This window comes from Triticum aestivum, chromosome 1B (genome assembly GCF_018294505.1).
Source record: "Triticum aestivum cultivar Chinese Spring chromosome 1B, IWGSC CS RefSeq v2.1, whole genome shotgun sequence".
Classification (NCBI taxonomy): domain Eukaryota; kingdom Viridiplantae; phylum Streptophyta; class Magnoliopsida; order Poales; family Poaceae; genus Triticum; species Triticum aestivum.
The window spans coordinates 513,481,878-513,499,734 of record NC_057795.1 but is presented as its reverse complement, the minus strand read 5'-3'; the positions used below and the strand labels follow the sequence as shown (position 1 = coordinate 513,499,734).

Sequence of the window (17,857 nt, the reverse complement as noted above, 5' to 3'; positions counted from 1 at the left end):
GGAGATTGGCGAGGGAGCTCGTGGCGCACGCGGCCTCCAAGCCGCGCAGATTGTCAGCGCAAACGCCATCGGGAAAGCCAGGCTGGCTACGCTCACCGGGAAGGAAACGGGTTCCCATCCAGAACGTGTCTCCGGACAACGGTGCGCCTTGCCCCACGGTGGACGCCAAATGTCGTGGTATTTCCTCAACATATGCCAACGGGTGGCTAATCATGTAGGGGGTCAATAGAACGTTGCCGGACTCTAGAAGCGGGAGTAGGCAAGGCCGCAAATGACGCCAGGTCTTACCCAGGTTCGAGGCTCTCCGTGGAGATAACACCCCTAATCCTGCTCTGTGGGGTCTCCGCGTCACTATGATCAATGGCAAGTACAAAGGTGCTCCTTCAGCTGTTCGGGCTAGAGGAGGAAGAAGGCTACTTGCATCACTTCTCCCTAGCTATGTGGGTGTGTGATGATCTAATGGGCCGAACCCTTTGCATGGGTGACCCTGGGGGGGGGGGGTTATATAGGCCTACCCCCTAGGGGTACAATGGTAATCCGGCTGGTCCTGGGACCCGACCGTCAGTGTCTCTCGGCTCCGGCTTCTCCGCCGGCTGCCGGGGCTCGTCGCCTGGTGGGTCCCGTCGGCTGCCGTGAACTCGGCCGACAGGTAGGGCCTGCCGCCTGCGGGCCAGGGGACCAGGCCGCACTGTAGCCTTCCCCTTGATGACGATGGCTCGGTCAGGGGGCACATGGCTACAGTGCCGCCGCCTGGCGGGCGATCATTGTAGCCACACCCCGTCACCTCTAGTTAATGGCGCACAGACTCTAAGAGGAGGGGCGACCGCCTGCTAGGAGTCGTTCTTTCCTTAAGGCCGCCTGCTCAGGCCTTGCCGTCTTCTGGGATACGCGGGCTGGTGGGGCCCACCGCCTGCGAGCCACACTGACCGCCCGTAGTGGGGGCATGGCCCTGCCTGACATAGGAATCGTCATGGGCCTCATGGCTACAGTGTCATGCCAGGCGAAGGGTGTCCGCCTGGTACGTCTGCACTGTAGCCACGTTTCTTCCGGGATTCAGGGGTGGCAGGTGGCACTGTTGCCACACCCTGTCTTGTCGTAGCGGGTGGGTGCAGACTTTGAGGTGGCAATGGACCGCCTGCCAGGAGTCGGCCCATGTCCTCGCCGCCTTCTAAGAGGCGGCCTGTTGGTTCCAGCCGGCCATGAAGGCCGGCCTTGCGACCAGTCGGACTGAGGGGCTAGGCTAGCCTCGATGTATTGAAATCTGCTCTGGTGTGGATGAGGCTACCCGGGGTCTGTCCCCTCATCAGCCTACCTGTAATATTACTTCAGCTAGCGGATGCCGCGTCTCCACTGATACAAAAAGCATCAGTTCCCGAGGTCCTGCCACGCTAGGAAGCTCGAGTGCCTGAGCTATCGATCTCGGTCTAAACTTCTATGATGCTCTTTATTAGCCTGGGAAAACAAGTAAACTACTACTTTGATTTCTATTGTCAGTTGAAAGAAAATATTTTATACTCCCTTCGTTCCTAAATATAGGTCTTTTAGAGATTCTAATACTAGTAAGTGTGCACGTGCAACGCACGTCTAAAGTAACACACAATTTATCAAACATCATAAATCCTAACTAAATATATGATAAATTCGTTTAAAGTTTCAAATTTCACATGAAATGGATAGCATCTAATTCCTTACTCATACAAATAATCGGAATTACCAATCTTCATGAATGAACATGCATCTTGAATCCATATCACACATCCTCTATATATTTTTGATTTCCAGAGTATGAATAAAGTCAACCTTGTTGCCCCTCTTTACCGTTACGGGGAATTGGAAGTTTGAAATCATTTCCGAAGCACAGAATTGTAGTGAAACCTTGTTGAACCTTCTCACTGAGCATACCTGGTAGGAAGACAAGTTGTTTTGCAATGGCAAAATAAAGACAACAAATCAAGACTTCATTTTTTGCGAGTAACAAATCAAGACTTCATTAAACAAGAAACAATGTTAAGTCTGTATACATCCTCTCACACTCGATAACCTCTTGTTAAATACATATTTTAATATCATATTATCCTTCCAGTCAAACAATTTCACAACCATGATGCGCATGATGATTCTGAAAATGGACTGGCCCAACCACAACAAAAAAATAAAGGACTCATACAAAATGAAAGTGGTATAAAAAATGTATAGTTGGGATATAAAAAATGAAATCGATATGAAAAATATTCATAGTCTAACACTTTAGGTGAGTTGCATCTAAAAATGCATTTCGTTAAAAGGGAGGAACTATTCGATTCAAGGGCGACCAAAACGAAACAAAGGTACAACCAGCAGCTTTGCTTGCAGTCATCTTTAAACTTCACTCTCCTTAACATATTATTGTCCTTCCCAAGGAATTTGAATCAGTACATGACTCTTCCTAACATGTTAAGTAGCATTTGCTGCATAAAAAAAGAGCAAGAATACTCTGATTTCATGTCAACAATGCGGCAATGCATTTTCTTTATCTACAACGCCATATTTGCAGTAAGATATTCAGGCATAGAATGCAAAGCTCCGGTGCAAGTTACCATGAAATCTTCAGAATTGGATGCTAAACTCGTACTAAGCATGAACTAACATGGAGGGCAATAGAGCAAGTACCATCAGCTTATATCTTGACAGTTCTCCAACATCAACTTGTTTCTTTGCCTGTCCAAGCTCTATCCTGCTCGCCCTGCTCGCAAAGTTCAGAGAGCAGAGAGTTTCGCTTAGGTCATTCTCGTTTGGGCTAACTTGAAAAAACATCAAAGTTTAGGAGTCTCCACCTGCAGTGCTTTACACACATTATCACCAAAACTAAAGAATAGCTTCAAACCATACCGGCACAAGGAGAAGAAAATTTGCATACTTAGTGAGTCTTGCAGCAAGTGTGTTAAATTTGAATTCCTGCGAGTTTGAGAAATAAATAAGTTAGCGAGATCATATATATAATCAGCAGTGCAAATTACAACCAACGTTTGAAAGTTGCAAACCTGAAGGGTATGGGTTGGCTCGTAGTTGCAAGAGCGGATATGGCTCCATTCATCAAGTTTTCTCCTTTCACTATCACACAGTATATATTGTATGGAAAATTAATGAGGACAGGATTTTACGGTCTGCAACTTAGTGCGAGTGAATGAAAATCTGGTGAACAACCAGTGTGACCGGCTGCTGTGCTCCTTAGCGTTTGTAGAACCAACAACTTTGGCTTTGCTTCCAGTTTGCAGGATGCCCCAGGCCTCATCCATATTAGTGAATCGTGCTTCAAGCAATCCCGACACATGATGAACACCCTCTGCAACTTGTCTTACTCCAGCCTGTATACCGAGAACAGACATGAGAAGGATGTATTCAGAGAACAGATATGAGAAGTATGTACTGGAAATTCAGAGAAGCGTACCTCACGGGGAAAGATGCCTCTTGATGGCTAGGGCCTCAATGCACTGCGTGTGGCGACGGCGACGGCAGGCGGCAACGACGACCCGCGCTCCAGGAGAGGCCAGCGGAGGTAGGGGTGTGGGCGAGCACGTCTGTGGGGCAGCAGCCGAGCGGTGGGCGGCGACGACCCACGCTCCAGGAGATGCCGGCAGTGACCGCATCTTTGCGGCGGCAGCCGAGTGGAGGAGCGACCGCGTCCGTGGGGCAGCGGCCGAGCGGAGGAGCGGTGGCCTGACTTGAGGAGTTGTAGGGGTACTATGTGAATGCGCTTGTCCATGTTGTGGAAGAATGGCAAATTCGCGTGGTCAGCAGTAAATGGTTGGTGGCGGCGCCGGCGATCCAATGGAGGGGCAAGCGTTGGAGATAGGCGGCCTTCATCCCGTGGAAGGCGAGCGTGGGCATTGGAGTTGGGGGGCGGTGGAGGTGCTATTGGAATCGGCCAAGGGGGCTACGGGTGAGATATGAGATGCCGCGGCGGCGGCGCTATATGCGGAGAGGATTGTGGATCGAGCGTGATGCACGGAAGGAAAACACGAAGCGGAACAGGCTTTGACGAAGCACACGGACGTACGTGCGGGATTGCAGAGTTTTCGTCCGCGCGGAAAAACTGCTAAACGCACTTTGAACGTGTGTTGGTGTAATCTTGGCTGTTAGATCTAATTAAGTGATCTGATCGGAAGGCTCTAATTTCTCCGTGTTGTTTTGTATAGTTTAGGCTGTGTGTACATAGGGATGAATATGTTTACTTGTTTAATAGTAGTAGAGATAGTTTAGGCTGTGTGTACATAGGGATGAATATGTTTACTTGTTTAATAGTAGTAGAGATAAACTACATATAAAGGAAAATGGTTGAATCTACATTCTAAAGTATGTTTATATACATTCGTATGTAGTCCATATTAAAATCTTCGAAAAGACTTATATTTAGAAACGGAAAAGGTACGTACAATTTAACATGCATAAGCTGATAATTATCCTTCTGTTTTGGAGAGCCTGGCCAGACATTATAATTTGCCATTAGCCTTGTCTAATTTCACCTTGAACATGTGGAAATAGACAGGCAAATCAAGGAGCTACAGCTAATCCAGAATGAGCTTTATGATTTTATTTTTTGTGGGACATGTTTTTTTTTTCTTGATGGTGTACTAATACTCATGAGTAAGCTGAGGACTGAAATCAAATTCATGATTGTGTGCTACTAAGGTTTTATCGATTTTACACTGAGTTTTCTATATACCAATTAGTAGTATTAGTAAACCAAAGATTATTATTCAAATATTCAAGCAATTATTTTAATATGTGTAAAGGGAACCATTATATTTCACGGACATTTTCAGTTGAAATCCATGCAAAAAACATTCACTGCGTGTCGAGAGTAGAGTTTTCTTTTTGGGGCGTTGGGGGGGGGGGGGGGGGGTAAAGAGACTATAGTTTATTATTCAAATATTTAAATAATTATTTTAACATGTGTGCTGTGCACCATTAGATTCTAGGGACATTTTCAGTTGAAATCCATGCAACAAACGGGAGTAAAGAGTTTTTGTCCCAGCTCCACATCGTATATGCACACAACCACAGCCACATGGATTTGATTTCTTATATCTCCCGCCACATAATTGTCACTAAGGGGATGTAATTAAATGATTGTTGGAATTTAGCCACTGCAAACGCATCATAAGTGATAACATGATTGGTTCTAGTGCGTCAAATATATTTGAAGGTCGAGACTGGGGTTTTGCCACTGTCAACACTGGTACATATATATGGTACATATGAACAGTTTTAATATATGGCCTTCGCCTCCTCGCAAAAATATATCCATTTTTTTTCTCTTCATCATCGATATTATATTTGTGAGATTTTTCTATTTGAGGTGGTACTATTTTTTGCGTATCCCTTCATTTTTGTACGTAACCAGCCTGGGTACTAGGCTTTCTTCTTTGGACGCGACTTGGCGGCGCCCGTGCGCCCGTTCGCGCGAGCGAGCACTCTTGCAAAAGAGGAAAGCGTACACGTGAGCTCTCGTTATGACATCCCAAAAAGGAAAGCGCGCGTCCCATGCCTCGTCCCTCCACCTGATCGAGCCGATTACGCGTCGCTGTCATCGGTCCCCCTCCCCCTCCTATCCCCAGCGCCCTCACGTGCCTTACACGGCCCATCCTTCCTTTTCCTTGAAGTACAAGCCCACACAGGGGCCCTTTCTGTTGGAAAAAGGTTGCATGGAAAACAAAATATTCTACGCACACGCAATGATCTATCCATGGAGATGCACAACAGCGAGCGGGAGAGGGTGTCTGTATACCCTCGTAGAGCGTAAGCGAAAGCGTTTAACAACGTGGTTGATGTAGTCGAACTTCTTCGCGATCCAACCGATCGAGTACCGAACGTTCGGCACCTCCGCATTCAGCACACGTTCAGCTCGGTGACGTCCACGTCTTCTTGATACATCAAGACGGCGAGGTAGTGGATGAATTCCGGCAGCACGACGGTGTGGTGGCGGTGATGGTGAAGTGATCTTCGCAGGGCTTCGTCTAAGCACTACGAAAATATGACCGAGGGTGTAAACGGCGGAGGGGGTCGCCGCACACGGCTAAAAAATTGTCTTAGTTCTGCTAGGCGCCCCCTCCCACATATATATAGGTGGGGGAGATGGAGGCAGCCAAGGGGCGCCCCAAGTGGGGCCGAATCCCACTTGGGCTCCTGCCCTAGGCCGGCCCCCTATCCTTCTTTAAGTGCAGGAGGAAGGAAGGAGGAGGTGCCCCCCTTTCCTTTCTCTCTTGAGGAGGTAAAGGCAGGAGGGGCCACACCTCCCCTTTCCTTCCCCTAGGGCTGGTCGGCCAGGGAGAGGGGCGCACCAGCCCCCTTGTGGGCTGGTCTGCCCCCCCCCCCTTGGCCCATTAAGCCCATACAGTTATCGGGGGTGTCCGGAACCCCTTCCGGCGACCCGATGACTACCCGGTGCACTCCGAAACACTTCTGGTGTGCGAATATCATCGTCCTATATGTCAATCTTTACCTCTCGGCCATTTTGAGACTCATCGTCATGTACGTGATCCCATCCGGGACTCCAAACAACATTTGGACACCATATCATATAACTAATATAACACTATATCGTCAACAAACGTTAAGCATCCGGACCCTGAGGGTTCGAGAACTATGTAGACATGACCGAGACGACTCTCCGGCCAATAACCAATAGCGGAACCTGGATGCCCATATTGGTTCCTACATATTGTAAGAAGATCTTTATCGGTCGAACCGTTATGACAACATACGTAATTCCCTTTGTCTGTCGGTATGTTACTTGCCCGAGATTCGATCGTCGGTATCTCTATACCTAGTTCAATCTCGTTACCGGCAAGTCTGTTTACTGGTTCTGTTATACATCATCTCATAACTAATTCATTAGTCATTTGCTTGCAAGGCTTCTTATGATGTGCATTATCTAGAGGGCCCAGAGATACCTCTCCGATACTCGGAGTGACAAATCCTAATCTCGATCTATGCCAACTCAACAAACACCTTTGGAGATACCTGTAGAGCATCTTTATGATCACCTAGTTACGTTGTGACATTTGATAGCACATAAGGTATTCCTCCGGTATCCGGGAGTTGCATAATCTCATAGTCAAAGGAATATGTATTTGACATACAAGAAAGCAGTAGCAATAAACTGTACGATCAAATTCTAAGCTAACGAATGGGTCTTGTCCATCACATCATTCTCCTAATGATGTGATCTCGTTATCAAATGAAAATGCATGTCCTGGTTAGGAAACCTTAACCATCTTTCATCAACGAGCTAGTCTAGTAGAGGCTCACAAGGGACACGGTATTTGTTTATGTATTCACACATGTATCTAGCATGAATAATAAACCTTTATCATGAATAAGGAAATATAAAATAATAACAACTTTATTATTGCCTCTAGGGTAAATTTCCATAAGTCTCCTACTTGCACTAGAGTCAATAATCTAGATTCCATTGTAATGAATCTAACACCCATGGAGTCTTGGTACTGATCATGTTTTGCTCATGGAAGAGGCTTAGTCAACGAGTCTGCCACATTCAAATCCGTATGTATTTTGCAAATTTCTGTGTCTCCATCCTTGACCTTTTCATGAATGGAGTTGAAGCGTCTCTTGATGTGTTTTGTTCTCTTGTGAAACCTGGATTCCTTCGCCAAGGCAATTGCACCAGTGTTGTCACAAAAGATTGTCATTGGACCCGATGCACTAGGTATTACACCCAGATTGGATATGAACTCCTTCATCCATGCTCCTCCATGCACTGCTTCCGAAGCAGCTATGTACTCTGCTTCACACGTAGATCCTGCCACGACACTATGCTTGGAACTACACCAATTGATAGCTCCACCATTCAATATAAATATGTATCCGGTTTGAGACTTAGAGTCATCCGGATCTGTGTCGAAGCTAGCATCGACGTAACCCTTTACGACAAGCTCTTCATCACCTCCATAAACAAGAAACATATCATTGGTCCTTTTTAGGTACTTCAGGATGTTCTTGACCGTTTTCTAGTGATCCACTCCTAGATTACTTTGGTACCTCCCTTCCAAACTTATGGAAAGGCACACATCAGGTCTGGTACATAGCATAGCATACATGATAGAACCTATGGCTGAGGCATAGGGAATGACTTTCATTTTCTCTCTATCTTCTGCAGTGGTCGGGCATTGAGTCTGACTCAATTTCACACCTTGTAACAAAGGCAAGAACCCTTTCTTTGACTGATCCATTTTGCATTTCTTCAAAACTTTGTCAAGGTATGTGCTTTGTGAAAGTCCTATTAAGCATCTTGATCTATCTCTATAGATCTTGATGCCCAATATATAAGCAGTTTCACCGAGGTCTTTCATTGAAAAATTCTTATTCAAGTATCATTTTATGCTATTCAGAAATTATACATCATTTCCAATCAACAATATGTCATCCACATATAATATCATAAATGCTATAGAGCTCCCACTCACTTTCTTGCAAATATAGGCTTCACCGTAAGTCTGTATAAAACCATATGCTTTGATCACCTCATCAAAGCGTATATTCCAACTCCGAGATGCTTGCACCAGTCCATAGATGGATCGCTGGAGCTTGCACACTTTGTTAACACCTTTAGGATCGAAAAAACCTTCTGGTTGCATCATATACAACTCTTCTTTCAAAAATCCATTAAGGAATGCAGTTTTGACATCTATTTGCCAAATTTCATAATCATAAAATGCGGCAATTGCTAACATGATTCGGACAAACTTAAACATCGCTACGGGTGAGAAAGTCTCATCGTAGTCAACTCCTTGAACTTGTCGGAAACCTTTCGCAACAAGTCAAACTTTGTAGAAGTGATATTACCATCAGTGTTTGTCTTCCTCTTGAAGATCCATTTATTATCAATGGCTTGCCGATCATTGGGCAAGTCCACCAAAGTCCACACTTCATTCTTATACATGGATCCTATCTCAGGTTTCATGGACTCTAGCCATTTATCGGAATCTGGGCTCATCATAGTTTCTTCATATTTTGAAGGTTCGCCGTTGTCTAACAACATGGCTTCTAGGACATTATTACTATACCACTCTGGTGCGGAACGTGTTCTGGTCGACCTTCGAGCTTCAGTAGCAACTTGATCTGAAGTTTCATGATCATTATCATCAGCTTCTTCTCTAGTCAGTGTAGGCATCACGGAAACGGTTTTTTTTAATGTGCTACTTTCCGATTCAAGAGAAGGCACAATTACCTCTCATCAAGTTCTACTTTCCTCCTACTCACTTCTTTCGAGAGAAACTCCTTCTCAAAAAAGGATCATTTCTTAGCAACAAAGATCTTGCCTTCGGATCTGTGGTAGAAGGTGTACCCAATAGTCTCTTTAGGGTATCCTATGAAGACGAACTTCTCGGATTTGGGTTTGAGCTTATCAGGCTGAAGCCCTTTGACATAAGTGTCGCACTCACGAACTTTAAGAAACGACAGCTTTGGTTTCTTGCCAAACCATAGTTCATATGGTGTTGTCTCAACGGATTTAGACGGTGCCCTATTTAACGTGAATGCAGCTGTCTCTAATGCATAACCCCAAAATGATAAAGGAAAATCGGTAAGAGACATCATAGAACGCACCATATCTAATAAAGTATGGTTACAACATTCGAACACACCATTACGCTGTGGTGTTCTAGGTGGCGTGAGTTGTGAAACTATTCCACATTGTTTCAAATGAAGACCAAACTCGTAACTCAAATATTCGCCTTCGCGATCGGATCGTAGAAACTTTATTTTCTTGTTACGATGATTCTCTACTTCACTCTGAAATTGTTTGAACTTTTCAAATGTTTCAGACTTGTGTTGCATCAAGTAGATATACCCATACCTACTCAAATCATCTGTGAAGGTAAGAAGATAACGATACCCGCCGCGTGCTTCAACACTCATCGAATCGCATACATCGGTATGTATTATTTCCAATAAGTCATTAGCTCGCTCCATTGTTCCGGAGAACAGAGTTTTAGTCATCTTGCCATGAGGCATGGTTCGCAAGTATCAAATGATTCATAATCAAGTGATTCCAAAAGTCCATCCGCATGGAGTTTTCTTCATGCGCTTTACACCAATATGACCTAAGCGACAGTGCCACAAGTATGTTGCACTATCATTATCAACTTCGCATATTTTGGCATCAATATTATGAATATGTGTATCACTACTATCGAGATTAAATAAGAATAGACCATTCCTCAAGGGTGCATGACCATAAAAGATATTATTCATATAAACAGAAAAACCATTATTCTATGACTTAAATGAATAACCCTCTCGCATTAAAAAAGATCTAGATATAATGTCCATGCTTAATGCTAGCACCAAATAACAATTATTAAGGCCTAAAACTAATCCTGAAGGTAAATGTAGAGGTAGCGTGCCGACGATGATCACATCAACCTTGGAACCATTCCCAACGCGCATCGTCACATCGTCTTTAACCAATCCTCGTTTATTCTGCAGCTCCTGTTTTGAGTTACATATGTGAGCAACCGAACCAGTATCAAATACCCAGGCGCTATTACGAGCATTAGTAAGGTACACATCAACATGTATATCAAATATACCTTTGCTCACTTTGCCATCCTTCTTATCCGCCTAATACTTGGGGAAGTTCCGCTTCTAGTGACCACTCCCTTTGTAGTAGAAGCACTCAGTTTCAGGCTTAGGTCTAGCTTTAGGCTTCTTCATGGGAGCGGCAACTTGTTTGCCGTTCTTCTTGAAGTTCCCTTTCTTTCCTTTTCCCTTTTTTGGTCCCTTCATCATCGACATTATATTTGTGAGATTTTTCTGTCTGAGGTGGTACTATTTTTTGCGTGTCCCTTTATTTTTGTACATAACCAGCCTGGGTACTGGGCTTTCTTCTTTGGACGCGACTCGGCGACGCCCGTTCGCACGAGCGAGTGCTATCGCAAAAGAGGAAAGCATACGCATGAGCCCTCGTTATGACATCCCGAAAAGGAAAGCGCGCGTCCCACTCCTTGTCCCTCCACCTGATCAAGACGATTACGTGTCACTGTCCTCGGCCCCCTCCCCCTCTTATCCCCAGCACCCTCACGCGTCTCACGCGGCTCCTCATCCCTTTTCCTTGAAGGACAAGCCCATGCAAGGGCCCCGTTCCTCCTCCTTGCTCCTCCTTTCTTCCTCTAGAACAGATCTGGAGATCAAGGACAAACTAGCTCCCCCCATCAATGGCGGCTTGAAGAACAATCCCACGCAGGGACCCCTCCTTCCTCCCCCTTTCTTGCTCCAAATCTGATCTAGAGATCAAAGGACAGCCTACCTCCCCCAAAAAAGGTAAGCACCACCTCCCCCGCCCCTCTTTCCTCCTTGATCTTCAATCAACTCTTCCTTACTCAACCACCCCAGCCCTGCCTGTTTGAACATCAACTGGTTTTTGGTTTGTTTTTTGATTTGGTGAAAAACAAGAGCAACTAGTCAACTGCTTTGATCCAACCATATGGTATGCATAGAGCAACTAGGTATAATGCACTATTTACCTTGATGTGAAACTCTAGTAAAACAAAAGCAACACCAATACAAAAAATAGGCAACTCTAGTACCAAAAGTGAGCAACTCCTGTGTTATTTAGCAGACAAAGGGCAACCCTTTGGGTATGCATGGTCGACTACTTTGAGCCAACCCTATGGTATACATGGAGCAACTGGGTATAATGCATTGTTTACCTTGATGTGCAACTCTAATAAAAACAAAAGCAACACCAGTACAAAAATAGGGAAACTCTATTACCAAAAATGGGCAACTCCTGTGCTGTTTATAGCAGACAAAAGGGTGCAAAAAACCAGGCAGTCCCCCAAAACCTAATTCTCTAAAACATCAAGCAACTATATTGTATGCATTGAAACAACTCTGTGTAGAAAAGAGCGGTGTGCAGGACCACTGCATAGCTTTGGGCATTGTAGCTGTGTAAAAAGTGTAGAGTTGCCTTTATGAGGTGTATTCAACATTTTGAAAAACTTGTTCAACATTTTGAATACTTGTTCAACATCTTTCAAATACTCGTTCAACAATTTTCGATACTTATTCAACATTTGTCAGATATTGTTCAATATTTTTAATACTTATTCAAAAATTTAAAATACTTGTTCAACATTTTTTAAGTACATCAACATTTAATACTTATTCAACATTTTTCAAAATGTGTTTTGAAGAGTGTTATTTGTGTGTGTGTGTCTATATATATATATATATATATGTGTGTGTGTGTGTGTGTGTGTGTGTGTGAAAGTACAAAACTGAAGCAAAAAACAAGAAGAGAAAAAAGGAAAACAAAAGGCCGCAACCTCCCGCGCGGCTGGGCCGGCCATCTAGGCTCCCCCCAATGCGAGGCTTGCCCCTGTGCCCGCTTAAAGCGAGACATAGGAGTGCCCCTGTATATCACTTGTAATGATTGTAGAGGCTTTATATCACCCTTAATGATTCCTATTAGGAATCACCTCAAGGTATTTCTTTTTTTCATGGTAATACGTGTCTCATTCATATGATAAAAGATCAATGTACAAGTCACGTAAGGACCGACATGAGTTTGACACCAACGTCCATCACCCGCCTCCGGCACCACCAAGCCACCGAAGAATAGAATGACGGATCACCTCCTCACCCGAGCTCGACGCGGCTCCATCGCTGATATGCAGCTTTGTGGACCTCGATGGTGGTTCCCCAAAATTGAAGCCATTATTGTTGAACGAATCAGACCGGGCAATACCCTGGACAAGCCATCAAACTCTAGATCTGACATCCCACCACGACTAAGCCACCGAAGGAGGAAATCACACCTACCATCCATCAACCACGAACCCAACACATGTTATGTCTTCAGATGTCATCGATGCAGACCATAATCTAAAGGAAATATACCCTAGAGGCAATAATAAAGTTGTTATTTTATATTTCCTTATTTCATGATAAATTTTTATTATTCATGCTAGAATTGTATTAACCGGAAACTTAATACATGTGTGAATACATAGACAAAACACCGTGTCCCTAGGAAGCCTCTACTAGACTAGCTCGTCAATCAAAGATGGTTAAGTTTCCTAACCATAGACATGTGTTGTCATTTGATGAACGGGATCACATCATTAGGAGAATGTGTGATGGACAAGACCCATTCGTTAGCTTAGCACTATGATCGTTCAATTTTATTGCTTTTGCGTTCTTCATGTCAAATACATATTCCTTCGACTATGAGATTATGCAACTCCCAGATACCGGAGGAATACCTTGTATGCTATCAAATGTCACAACGTAACTGGGTGATTATAAATATGCTCTACAGGTATCTCTGAAGGTGTTTGTTTGGTTGGCATATATCAAGATTAGGATTTGTCACTCCGAGTATCGGACAGGTATCTCTGGGCCCTCTTGGTGATGCACATCATAAGAAGCCTTGCAAGCAAAGTGACTAATGAGTTAGTTACAGGATGATGCATTTGTTGGGGAACGTTGCAGAAAATTAAAATTTTTCCTACGGTTTCACCAAGATCCATCTATGAGTTCATCAAAGCAACGAGTCATGGGAGAGAGATTGCATCTACATACCACTTTGTAGATTGCGTGCGGAAGCGTTCAAGAGAATGGTGATGATGGAGTCATACTCGCAGTGATTCAAATCACCGATGACCTAGTGCCGAACAGACAGCACCTCCGCGTTCAACACGTACAGAGCGGATGATGTCTCCTCCTTCTTGATCCAGCAAGGGGGAAGGAGAGGTTGATGATGATCCAGCAGCACAACGGCGTGGTGGTGGATGCAGCAGAACTCCGGCAGGGCTTCGCCAAGCTGCTGTGGGAGGACGACGAGGTGTAGCAGGGGGAGGGAGGCGCCAATGCACAGGGTGCGGCTGCCCTCCCCTCTGCCCTCCTTTATATAGGCCCCCAGGGGGGCGCCGGCCCTGGGAGATGCAATCTCCCAAGGGGGGCGGCAGCCAGGGGGGTGGAGTGCCCCCCAAGGCAAGTGGTGCGCCCCCCCCACCTAGGGTTTCCAACCCTAGGCGCAGGGGGGCCCAAGGGGGGTGCACCAGCCCACTAGGGGCTGGTTCCTCTCCCACTTCAGCCCACGGGGCCCTCCGGGATAGGTGGCCCCACCCGGTGGACCCCCGGGACCCTTCCGGTGGTCCCGGTACAATATCGGGTGACCCCGAAACTATCCCGATGGCCGAAACAACACTTCCTATATATAATTCTTTACCTCCGGACCATTTCGGAACTCCTCGTGACGTCCGGGATCTCATCCGGGACTCCGAACAACATTCGGTTTGCTGCATACTCGTATTCATACAACCCTAGCATCACCGAACCTTAAGTGTGTAGACCCTACGGGTTTGGGAGACATGCAGACATGACCGAGACGGCTCTCCGGTCAATAACCAACAGCGGGATCTGGATACCCATGTTGGCTCCCACATACTCCTCGATGATCTCATCGGATGAACCACGATGTCGAGGATTCAAGTAACCCCGTATACTATTCCCTTTGTCAGACGGTATGTTACTTGCCCGAGATTCGATCGTCGGTATCCCAATACCTCGTTCAGTCTCGTTACCGGCAAGTCACTTTACTCGTACCGTAATGCATGATCCCGTGACCAGACGCTTGGTAACTTTGAGCTCATTATGATGATGCACTACCGAGTGGGCCCAGTGATACCTCTCCGTAATACGGAGTGACAAATCCCAGTCTCGATCCGTGTCAACCCAACAGACACTTTCGGAGATACCTGTAGTGCACCTTTATAGTCACCCAGTTACGTTGTGACGTTTGGTACACCCAAAGCACTCCTACGGCATCCGGGAGTTACACGATCTCATGGTCTAAGGAAGAGATACTTGACATTTGGAAAAGCTCTAGCAAAACGAACTACACGATTTTGTGCTATGCTTAGGATTGGGTCTTGTCCATCACATCATTCTCCTAATGATGTGATCCCGTTCTCAATGACATCTAATGTCCATAGTCAGGAAACCATGACTATCCGTTGACCAACGAGCTAGTCAACTAGAGGCTTACTAGGGACATATTGTGGTCTATGTATTCACATGTGTATTACAATTTCCGGATAATACAATTATAGCATGAATAAAGACAATTATCATGAACAAGGAAATATAATAATAAACCTTTTATTATTGCCTCTAGGGCATATTTCCAACAGTCTCCCACTTGCACTAGAGTCAATAATCTAGTTACATTGTGATGAATCGAACACCCATAGAGTTCTGGTGTTGATCATGTTTTGCTCGCGAAAGAGGTTTAGTCAACGGATCTGCGACATTCAGATCCGTATGTACTTTGCAAATATCTATGTCTCCATCTTGAACATTTTCACGGATGGAGTTGAAACGACGCTTGATGTGCCTGGTCTTCTTGTGAAACCTGGGCTCCTTGGTAAGGGAAATAGCTCCAGTGTTGTCACAGAAGAGTTTGATCGGCCCCGACGCATTGGGTATGACTCCTAGGTCGGTGATGAAGTCCTTCACCCAAATTGCTTCATGCGCTGCCTCCGAGGCTGCCATGTACTCCGCTTCACATGTAGATCCCGCCATGACGCTCTGCTTGCAGCTGCACCAGCTTACTGCCCCACCATTCAACATATACACGTATCCGGTTTGTGACTTCGAGTCATCCAGATCTGTGTCGAAGCTAGCGTCGACGTAACCCTTGAGCTCTTCGTCACCTCCATAAACGAGAAACATGTCCTTTGTCCTTTTCAGGTACTTCAGGATATTCTTGACCGCTTTCCAGTGTTCCTTGCCGGGATTACTTTGGTACCTTCCTACCAAACTTACGGCAAGGTTTACATCAGGTCTGGTACACAGCATGGCATACATAATAGATCCTATGGCTGAGGCATAGGGGATGACACTCATCTCTTCTTTATCTTTTGCCGTGGTCGGACATTGAGCCGTGCTCAATTTCACACCTTGCAATACAGGCAAGAACCCTTTCTTGGAGTGATCTATTTTGAACTTCTTCAAAATCTTATCAAGGTATGTGCTTTGTGAAAGACCTATGAGGCGTCTCAATCTATCCCTATAGATCTTGATGCCTAATATGTAAGCAGCTTCTCCAAGGTCCTTCATTGAAAAACACGTATTCAAGTAGGCCTTAATGTTGTCCAAGAATTCTATATCATTTCCCATCAAAAGTATGTCATCTACATATAATATGAGAAATGCTACAGAGCTCCCACTCACTTTCTTGTAAATGCGGGCTTCTCCATAAGTCTGCATAAACCCAAATGCTTTGATCATCTCATCAAAGCGAATGTTCCAACTCCGAGATGCTTGCACCAGCCCATAAATGGATTGCTGGAGCTTGCATACTTTGTTAGCATTCTTAGGATCGACAAAACCTTCCGGCTGCATCATATACATCTCTTCCTTGAGATAACTGTTAAGGAATGCCGTTTTGACGTCCATCTGCCATATCTCATAATCATAGTATGCGGCAATTGCTAACATGATTCGGATGGACTTAAGCTTCTCTACGGGAGAGAAAGTCTCATCGTAGTCAATCCCTTGAACTTGTCGATAACCCTTAGTGACAAGTCGAGCTTTATAGATGGTGACATTACCATCCGCGTCCGTCTTCTTCTTAAAGATCCATTTGTTTTCTATCGCTCGCCGATCATCGGGCAAGTCAGTCAAAGTCCATACTTTGTTTTCATACATGGATTCTATCTCGGATTGCATGGCTTCTGGCCATTTGTTGGAATCTGGGCCCGCCATCGCTTCTTCATAGTTCGAAGGTTCACCGTTGTCTAACAACATGATTTCCAGGACAGGGTTGCCATACCACTCTGGTGTGGAACGTGTCCTGGTGGACCTACGAAGTTTAGTAGCAACTTGATCCGAAGTACCTTGATCATCATCATTAATTTCCTCTCCAGTCGGTGTAGGCACCACAGGAACATTTTCCTGTGCTGCACTACTTTCCATTTCAAGAGGCAGTACTTCATCGAGTTCTACTTTCCTCCCACTTACTCCTTTCGAGAGAAACTCTTTTTCTAGAAAGGATCCGTTCTTGGCAACAAAGATCTTGCCTTCGGATCTAAGGTAGAAGGTATACCCAATGGTTTCCTTAGGGTATCCTATGAAGACGCATTTTTCCGACTTGGGTTCGAGCTTTTCAGGTTGAAGTTTCTTGACATAAGCATCGCATCCCCAAACTTTTAGAAACGACAGCTTAGGTTTCTTCCCAAACCATAATTCATACGGTGTCGTCTCAACGGATTTAGACGGTGCCCTATTTAAAGTGAATGTAGCTGTCTCTAAAGCGTATCCCCAAAATGATAGCGGTAAATCGGTAAGAGACATCATAGATCGCACCATATCTAATAGAGTGCGATTACGACGTTCGGACACACCGTTATGCTGAGGTGTTCCAGGTGGCGTGAGTTGTGAAACGATTCCACATTTTCTTAAGTGTGTACCAAATTCGTGACTTAAATATTCTCCTCCACGATCTGATCGTAAGAATTTTATCTTTCGTTCACGTTGATTCTCTACTTCATTCTGAAATTCCTTGAACTTTTCAAAGGTCTCAGACTTGTGTTTCATCAAGTAGACATACCCATATCTACTCAAGTCATCAGTGAGAGTGAGAACATAACGATATCCTCTGCGAGCCTCAACGCTCATTGGACCACGCACATCAGTATGTATGATTTCCAATAAGTTGGTTGCTCGCTCCGTTGTTCCGGAGAACGGAGTCTTGGTCATTTTGCCCATGAGGCATGGTTCGCATGTGTCAAATGATTCATAATCGAGAGACTCTAAAAGTCCATCAGCATGGAGCTTCTTCATGTGC

General features: G+C 45.0%; 1 long non-coding RNA gene across 1 annotated transcript; it reads right to left on the bottom strand.

The window, feature by feature from the left end:
• Positions 1 to 2,770: 2,770 nt before the first annotated feature.
• On the bottom strand, positions 2,771 to 3,958 carry LOC123093500 (uncharacterized). The gene is made up of 3 exons (XR_006445373.1): positions 3,428 to 3,958; positions 3,021 to 3,344; positions 2,771 to 2,934 (listed from the first exon to the last, which is right to left on the bottom strand). It is a non-coding gene; the product is annotated as an uncharacterized lncRNA (long non-coding RNA).
• Between the last annotated feature and the right edge of the window lie 13,899 nt (positions 3,959 to 17,857).